This window comes from Eriocheir sinensis, chromosome 37, assembly GCF_024679095.1.
Source record: "Eriocheir sinensis breed Jianghai 21 chromosome 37, ASM2467909v1, whole genome shotgun sequence".
NCBI classification, from domain to species: domain Eukaryota; kingdom Metazoa; phylum Arthropoda; class Malacostraca; order Decapoda; family Varunidae; genus Eriocheir; species Eriocheir sinensis.
Window position 1 is genome coordinate 9,976,851 of NC_066545.1, and position 9,720 is coordinate 9,986,570.

Here is a 9,720-nt window from a genome sequence, read left to right on the forward strand (position 1 = left end):
TTATGGTTTAATGTTTTGTTTTGTTTGCAACACTCGCATGGGTGACAAGAAAATGGCCGATCTTTGCCATTATATAAAGATGACGCAAGAAGAAAAGGTTGAAGAGATGTGGGAAAATAATAAACTAGCCATTACAGAGAGAGAGAGAGAGAGAGAGAGAGAGAGAGAGAGAGATCGGGCTAGGTAATAAACAGAAGCTCCAGCAATCATAGGAAAGAATACCTAATTAAGGCGAGAAAGAAATTAATACCAAAAAATACGAAACCGATCAATTGTTCTCTTAATTGATTTTGACATAGGATATTCTCTCTCTCTCTCTCTCTCTCTCTCTCTCTCTCTCTCTCTCTCTCTCTCTCTCTCTCTCTCTCTCTCTCTCTCTCTCTCTCCTGCCCTCGACTCCTCCTCCTCCTCCTCCTCCTCCTCCTCCTTCTCCTCCTCTTCCTTCTGGTCTTTCTCCTCCTCATCATCATCTTCCTCCTCCTCCACAACCTCAAGCCTCATGCCACTTCCTCCTGTTTTTGCCTCCTCTTATCTCCAGACCACTTCCTCCTTTCCCTCCTCCTCCTCCTCCTCCTCCTCGCACAACCACGTGTCTGTGAGCGAAACACGTGTCAGAAGGAAACGTTTGCAGTGAAGTAATAATAGTGTGTGTCCGGACGCCTCTTCCCGTTTTCTATTTATTACTTATGTTTTTTAATTAATTTTGTTTCTCTGTTCTGTTTTTTTTTTATTAATATGTGATGCTTCTTTTTATTTATTTATTTTTTCGCTTTTCAGTTTTCTCTTACTACGCTTGATTTTTTTTGTTTATCTTTTCTTTCGTTTTTATGTGATTTTTATTGATGTTTTTGTTTGTTTCTCTTTGTTATTACGGTTTTTTTTACCTGCTTCTCCGTTCTTTCTTTCTTTTTTTTTTTGTTGACGTGTTTTTGTTCTCCCTCAGGTTTTGATGTTTTTTCTTACTATTTTTTTTATCTTATTTTTCTGTTCATTCATTTTTATTTGTTTTTCATTTTTTTTTTATTTGTATTGAGGTTTTGATTTCATGTCCTCTTTTTTTCGACTTTTTTCCCTTTTTTTTTTGCTTCTCTCTTTCATGTATTCGATTTCTTATTCTCTAATTTTCCCGTTTTTTTGTTTTTGTTTTGTTTTCTTTTGTATGTTATTTTTTACTGCTTTTTTCTCCCATTTTTTTCTGTTGAGTTATTTTCATTTTCATTTTTTTGTTTTGTTTTTTCTTTTGTCTTTGTTGCAGGTGACGTTTCATATTTTTTTTTTCACTAATGATATTCTGCTACTGCCTTTTATATTATTTAATTTTCTTACTTTTTTTTTACTTCAGTAGCAACCCTTTTCCAATTAAAACTCTATGCTTGCTTATCCCAAGAGCTCTCACTTCTCTCTCTCTCTCTCTCTCTCTCTCTCTCTCTCTCTCTCTCTCTCTCTCTCTCTCTCTCTCTCTCTCTCTCTCTCTCTCTCTCTCTCTCTCTCTCTCTCTCTCTCTCTCTCTCACACACACACACAAACTTTTAACACGCTATGAATTATCACGCAAACTTTCTCTCTCTCATTTTATTTTTCTCTCTCACATTCGGATAAAGAAATTAATTCGTCTCGTCTGTCTTAAGAGAACTTGCTCAATTACCATAAAGAAGAGAGAGAGAGAGAGGAATGGAAAGAGGAGTAGAAGAAGGAGGAGAAGTAGAGGAGGAGGAGGAGGAGGAAGAGGAGGAGGAGGAGGAAGAAGAGGAAGAGGAAGAGTATTTAATCCCTTATAATTTGGTTTAGGGAGAGTGTTTTTGATGTGGTAATTAGGAATGAAGTGGATTTGCTGAGAGGATTGGAGAGAGCGAGTGAGTGAGTGAACGAGTGAGTGAGTGAATGGAATGTTGCATGATATTAATCACCTCCCAGAAAGTTAATTAGCTCATTATTGTGGTGATTCGTGTAATTTACCTGTTCATTTCTTGCTTACCAAAAGGAATGAGGTTATTAATGATTAGTAAGAACGTTAAGGTAAGATATCTGCGCGTGGCCTCGGTGCTCATCTCCGTAAGAACTTTCGTATAGTATTATTGATGAATATTTTTTTGTTTCTTCTGTATTTTTGTTTGTGTGATGGATTAGAAGTATGTGGCATCTCGTGTGTGTGTGTGTGTGTGTGTGTGTGTGTGTGTGTGTGTGTGTGTGTGTGTGTGTGTGTGTGTGTTTTAGCTTAATTAGGAAAGGCAGACCACACACAACCATTATTTATATGAGTCAAGGTGTTGCTATTATACCCCCCCCTCATCCTCACCCCCTATCATCTCTCCCCCCCTCCTCCTCCCCTTCCCTAACCTCATGCAAGGTCATCAACCCTCTTCTCAGTAAACCCATTTCCTTAACACCCACAAACCTAATACCTCACTCTTTTTTACCTCACTCCTCTCCTCCCTTACTCATCTTCCCTCCTCTCCTTCTTTGTCCATTATTCTCTCTTTTCTCCATCATTCTCCTCTCCCATGACTAACTCCCTCTTCATCCTTGCTCTTCTGCTTTCCTTTGCCTTCTTCTCCTCTTCCATACTCTTATTTTCGCTGTTTTTCTTGCCCTCACCTTCTCTCTTCCTCTTTATCGCACCTTACCTCTTTCTCCTTTTCTCCACGACTCTCCTTTTCGCTGTTCTTCTTCCTCCCATCTTCTCCATCTTTATTTTCGCTCCACTTTCTCATCTCCTTCGTCATCCCCTTCTTCCCTAATTCTTTCCTATTTCTCCTTTGTCCGCGCTACCGTATGTCTCTTCTTTCTCCCTTCATCTCCCTCCTCTTCTCCTCCCTTTATCATTACTATTGTTTTACTCCCGTTTTATATCCCCTTTTTTTTTCTCTCTCTCTCCCTTATTATTCTTTATCCTCCTCTTCCTTCCTCTTCCTCTGTCTTTCACTTCTTCTTGGTCTTCTTCCTCTCATCATCCCACCCTTCCTTTCCCCTCCTTCCTCTCTTCGTCTGTTTCTTGCCCATCTGCCTCCTCCTCCTCCTCCTCCTCCTCCCTTTAATCTGCTGAGGGTCAACAGAGATGTGATGGTGTGCTGAGCTAATAGTGAGAAAGGTGTGTGAAGGGACAGTCTCTCTCTCTCTCTCTCTCTCTCTCTCTCTCTCTCTCTCTCTCTCTCTCTCTCTCTCTCTCTCTCTCTCTCTCTCTCTCTCTCTCTCTCTCTCTCTCTCTCTCTCATTTGTTGGCTTATAACCCTAATTTCTTTTTTCTTTGTCCTGTTAGACTTTATTTTTTTTTTGAGAGAGAGAGAGAGAGAGAGAGAGAGAAACGTTTTATTAGGGGAGATAATAAGTATAATACATTGACATGAGAATAAAATAAATAAAATAATATGATGAAATAACGTTTAGAAACACAAACTAACACACAAAAACAAACACAAAACACACAAAAAAGCACAAAAAACAACACACATTTTCTCACCCAACCCAAAGAAAAATTAAAGACACGAAGACACGAGGCAAAAAAAAAATCCATCAAACCAAAAAGAAAAAAAACACTACATCCAGCAACCGAGAGAAAAAAAATCCATCAACCAAAAAAAAAAAAAAAGGTGCAAAAAATATTATATAAGGTCTTCGCCGCTTTCAAAGATGGCCGCTACAATGCCTGGTAAATATTTATATAACACGCGTAACTGTGGAGCCGAGACGGATTCACGGCGCCGAAGCCTCCTGTTTGCCCTCCCTACCGCGAGCAAACAGACAGACAGACGGACGGACAGACGGACAGACAGGCAGGCAGACAGACAGATATGCACCACCGCACTGCCTCCTTGCTGTTTCTCCTTCCTTCCTTTCGTTCTTCTCTCCGTTTCTCTCTTTCTCTCCCTTCATCTCCTTCTTACCTGTTTTAACTTCTGTCTGTCTCTCTTTCTCCTCATCCTTCTCTTCTTGCCTCCTCCTTCTTTTCTTCTCCACCTTCCTTCCTTCCTTTTGAATGTTTTTTCTCCTTTCGTTCTTGTTACTTGTTTTTAATTTTGTCTCTGTCTCCTCCTCATCTTTCTCTTCCTCTTTCCTTCGTTTTCTCCTCCTTCCTTCTTTCCTCCGTTTCTCTCTCTTTCTCCTTTCTCCTTTTTTATTTGTTCTTACCTCTCTCTTTCTCTCTTCTTATTTTTTCTTCTTACTCTTTCCTTCTTCTTTTCCGTCTTCCTTCTTTCCTCCGTTATTTATTACTCTTTTCTCTTTCTCTTCATACCTGTGCTTATATCTATCTTTCTCTTTCCTCTTTCTCCTCCTCTCCTGTTTCTCCTCTCCTCCTCCTCCTTTTCCTCCACACCGTCCCCTCATGTATATTTACCTTCCTCTCCCTTCCTTGTCCCTCATCTCCCATTTTTCTCCTTCTTTTCTTCTCCAGCCTTCCCCTCCCTTCTCCTTCCCTCCTTTCCTCTCCCCCCTCCCTTCCTTCACACACTGTCCCCTTAGCACCTAACTAAACTTAACCTTTATTTACTTTTCTTTTATCCTTCCATTCTTCACTTCCTCTTCTTACTCCTTCCTTTATTCTCTTCCTTGTTACTTTGCTTGTTATATCTATGTCTCTCCTCCCTTCAACCCTCCCTCTCTTTTTACCTCCTTCCCTCTTCGTTTTCTCTTTCAGTTCCCTATCTCATCCCTTTATCTTTCCTTCCTTCCTTCTCTCCCTTCCTCCCTTGTTTCTTTCGTATTACTCCTTCCTTCATCCCCTTCTTCCCTTTCCCTCCTCACCCTCTATCTTCCTTTCTTTTCTTCCTCCCTCTTCCACATCCCTCAACCCTCACTTACCACTCTCCCCACCTACCCCTTTTCTCCCTCCTCCTCCTCCTCCTCCTCCTCCTCCCCACCGCGGTGTAACTGATGGCAGCAAGACGTAAACAAGATGAAGAAAAGAAGGTGTGAAATATTTGTTATGTGTACACGAACCTGACGTGTTGATGTGCCTGTGCACACACACACACACACACACACACACACACACACACGAACACACGCAATGTCTGAACCGTACATGACATTACTGCATTAGGGGGCTCGTCTGTGTGTGTGTGTGTGTGTGTGTGTGTGTGTGTGTGTGTGTGTGTGTGTGTGAGCGACGCACGATCCGTCATCCCGAACCACATTATATTTTTTTTTATCGCCTGGTCGTTTTTTTTCGTTTTTTTCCTTTCCCTTTCTGCTAATGTGTCTGACGTCATGTTATTTTCTTTTTCTTTCGTTTTTTCTTCAATTCTTTCCTTCTGTAGTCGATTTTTTAATATTTTCTTTCTACTCTCGCTTCGGACTCCCATTTTTCTTTCCTTAATTTTCTTCTTTTTTGATCATCGGAAGACTCAAGATTTTTTATTTATTTATTTCACGTGTATTGTTTTACCCGTCTGTTTACACCTGCTATTTACACTTGATATTTACAATCATTATTTATACGTTTTCTTTTTTTTAATTCATCAGACTCACATTTTCTTCCCATGTCCTTCCGTATATGTGAGAAACCTTTACCTAACTCCCTGCACACACACACACACACACACACACACACACACACACACACACACACACACACACAGACACGAAAAGTGGATTGGAGGGGAAAGGAGACGAGGGTTTGAGGAGGAAGAGGAGGAGGAGGAAGAGGAGGAGGAGGAGGAGAAGGAAAAGGATGTGAAAGTGAAAGGTGAAGGAACCGTAGAAATATTTGTATGCTGAAGGAAGGAAGTGGAGGAGGAGGAGGAGAGGAAGAGGAGGACGATGAAAGGAAATGTAATAAATAAACAGGAAATTAAAAGGAGAGAGAGGTAAACGAAGTAGAAAATAAGAAGAAAGAGAGAATAGAGAATAGACGAAGAGAGAAATGAAGATATACAGGTTAAAAGAGGAGAAAAGGGGAAAAAAGAAGTGAAGAGGGGAGGAAAAAGGGAGAAAATGGAGAACGAATGGGGGTAAAGGAAAATTATGTAAACAAGCGCAAGGAAAGAAGAAAGTAAAATCAAAATGTAAATGGAGAAAAGTGAACAAGGAAAAACAGGGAAGGAAAAGGAGAAAAGGAAAACGCAAGAAAAAAGCAGGAAATGGGCAAAAAGAGGAAGTGGAGTAAGAGGAAAATAAAGATCAAGATAAGGCGGGAAAAAAGGAAAAGAAAGAATAAGGGACAAAGAAAAAACATGAAGAGGAAAAACAAAAGCCGATCGCAAAAAAAATAAAAAAAAACTGGAAACGGGCAAAAAGAGAAACCGGACTAGGAGAGAAAGAAAGAGAAAGGGGAAAAAAGAGAAGGAGAGGGAAAGAGGGAGGGCGGAAGGGAGGGAGGGAGGGGGGGAGGAAGAGATGGACACGCAGCTCAGGTCCCCGCGCAAAAGTTGATGATGGATGAGCCTCGGCCGCAAATGAGCCACAGGGAGAAAATGGAAGATAATGTTATGTTTGCGAGCCGTCCTGCCGCCCCCCACCCCCCCTGCTACCCCCCCCCATCCCCCTTGTAGTCCCTCTCCCCCCCCCCCCACTTGTCGTCCTATCTCCCTCTGTCCCCTGGTCCCTTCTTTCCTTCTCTCTCATTCCCTCGCTTCTGTTTCCTTTCACCATTCCTCATTTTCGTTTTCCCTTCCTTCATACCTCCCTTTCCCTGTCTTGTTTTCCCTGTCTCATTCTCACTCTTCCTCTGTTGTTTCCTTCCTTCTGTCTCTCTGTCTCCCTAAACCCCGAACCCTGTACCTCGTTTTCACTCTACATTCGTCCTCATTTGCCTTCTTGTCCTCCCTCTCCCTGTTCCTGTCTTGTTTCCCCTGTCTCACTCTAACTCTTCCTCTGTTGTTTCCTTCCTTCTGTCTCCCTGTCTACCTCAACCCCGGTCCCTGTCCCTCGTTTTCACTCTACGTTCGTCCTCATTTGCCTTCTTGTCCTCCCTCACCCTGTTCCTGTCTTGTTTCCCCTGTCTCATTCTAACTCTTCCTCTGTTGTTTCCTTCCTTCTGTCTCCCTGTCTACCTCAACCCCGGTCCCTGTCCCTCGTTTTCACTCTACATTCGTCCTCATTTGCCTTCCTGTCTTCCTCCTTCTCCCTGTCTTGTTTCCTCTGTCTCATTCTCACTCTTCCTCTGTTTCGTCTTTCTCCTATTGTCTATCTCATTATTTCTCTTTTTTGGCCTCCCCTTTCTCCTTCCTGCTATCTCATTATCACCCCTTCTCCACCCCCCACCCCTCTCTCTCTCTCTCTCTCTCTCTCTCTCTCTCTCTCTCTCTCTCTCTCTCTCTCTCTCTCTCTCTCTCTCTCTCTCTCTCTCTCTCTCTCTCTCTCTCTCTCTCTCTCTCTCTCTCTCTCTCTCTCTCTCTCTCTCTCTCTCTCTCCTTTTTTCTTCCTTTCTGCATTTCTTCTTTCTCCCTAAATCCCTCCGTCCCATTTTCCTCCTCCTCCTCCTTCCTCTCCTCCTCCTCCTCCTCCTCCTCTTCCCATAGATTCCTCCAGTCCATACTCGTCTCTTTTTATCCCTCCGTCTTTTTCCCTTTTCTTTTTCCTGTTTTTTTCCTTCCTTTTTTTTGGGGGGGGGGAGTCATAATTGATATGTTTCGTGAGTGACGTCATGGGAAATGGGCGAGTGTGGTGCTGTGCTTTGTGTGTTTTTTTTCCTTTTTCTTTTTCTTTTCCAGTTCCTTCACTTTTTTGTTTATTTTTTCTTCTGTGGGTTATGCTATTGAGTGGACGTAATTTTTCCTTTCCTAAGTTCATATCAGTTTTAAGTCACTTTTGTCTCTCTCTCTCTCTCTCTCTCTCTCTCTCTCTCTCTCTCTCTCTCTCTCTCTCTTTCTGACTCCCTTTAATGTCTTTTCTTTTTTTTCCAGAGTTGGCGGCGCGAGGGGACGTCACCCCCTAATCACCACGAGGTAAGAAGGGGCTTTGTTTACTCTCTCTCTCTCTCTCTCTCTCTCTCTCTCTCTCTCTCTCTCTCTCTCTCTCTCTCTCTCTCTCTCTCTCTCTCTCTCTCTCTCTCTCTCTCTCTATCTCTCTCTCTCTCTCTCTCTCTCTCTCTCTCTCTCTCTCTCTCTCTCTCTCTCTCTCTCTCTCTCTCTCTCTCGAATTATGGATGTTAGTTTCGTTTTTTTCTTATTTATCATTTTTTACGTCATCATTTATTTGTTCTTTTAGTTTTATGTTTGGTTTGTTTTCTCTTCCTCCATATCTCTGATCGTAAGTGTCTGTTCTTTGAGTTCCTATGTTTCTAATCTTCTTTTCTCTTTATTAATGTTCTTTGAAAATGCTCACTCTTTTTCATGAATCTATATACCCTAATCCATTTTCTGTGTTCCTCTTTTCCTAACTGTCTCCTCTCCTATTTGTTTACTCCATCCCTCGTCGGTTATAATGTGCTGATGCTGGTTGATGCCTTGTGTGAAGCTTTATTATAATCGTAGAGGAAATGAAACTACGAAAGAACAATAAATGAGAGAAGTGTAATGTCTTGCCTTTAGCTTAGATGGAACGGTAGAGAAGGAAGCTAATGAGAAGAAGACACGGAGGAAGAGAAGGAAAGTTAAGAGAAGCAAAAACAGAAATGGGATCTGGGAAAAAAAGAGGGCGAGACCAAAGCGAGGATGATCAAAAGAGAATATAGAGGAGGAGGAGGAGGAGGAGGAGGAGGAGGAAGAGGATGAAAAGAAGATAAGCCTAGCAGCGTATTTAAAGGTCATACTAAATTTGTCTAAGAGAAGCGTAAAGAAAATAGAAGTACTCAGAACCGGTTTGTTACGTGTTGTGTGTCATTCTTCCCCATTTCTTCCTCCTCCTTCACCTCTTCCTCCTCCTCCTCCTCCTCCACTTACTCCTCCTCATCTTAACGATTAACGATTGTCGCCATGATCATAAAATATACGCTCGAGTTGACGTGTGTGTGTGTGTGTGTGTGTGTGTGTGTGTGTGTGTGTGTGTTAAGGGTAGCTGGGTTGTTAGTTAGGGAAAAGTTGGAAAAAGACCGAATTTGTGCTAGATGACGTAAGGAAAATAGACAGTAAAGGTACAGAAAAGTGTTGAAAATAGTTAATTACATGAAAGTGGCAAAAAGACCGAACTTGTAGGTGACGTAAGGAAGAGAAATAGTAAAGGTACAGAAAAGTGATGAAGATAAGAGGACGGGCATTTTTAGTCCTTCCCTCTTATTGAAAAGCAAGAAAAAAATTATCGAATGTTGAAGAGAAAACAAAAAAAAAAGAAAACAGAAAATGAAAAGATGAAGAGAAGTGAAATAGAAAAATTAGTGAACTAAACAGAAAAGGGACAAAGATTACCAATTCCTTTCACTAGTACGCAAGAGCAGAAAAGGATAGCAGGCAAGAAGGGATGAATGAATATGATATCAAAAGAATCACCGCAGTCTATTTTTCTTTATTAATGTTCATAAACGCCTTGTTAGGGCGAGTTTATCGAGACATGACATGAGAGAGAGAGAGAGAGAGAGAGAGAGAGAGAGAGAGAGAGAGAGAGAGAGATGCGGTGGGGGGGTGGGGGGGGTAGTAGGTAGGAAATCAGCGAGAAGAAGAGGGAAATGTAACAGTAAAATCACTCCCTTAGTTTCGCCCCAAGCTGTGTAACACGAAGACGCGTCACCAACACACGCCGGCTTGGCCACGCACACACCAATGAATCCCTCGTAGAACACACCGCGGAGGACTCACCAATGGCGTGTTTAGATCAATAATCTATCAATAAACTGAGGAACCCCAAAAC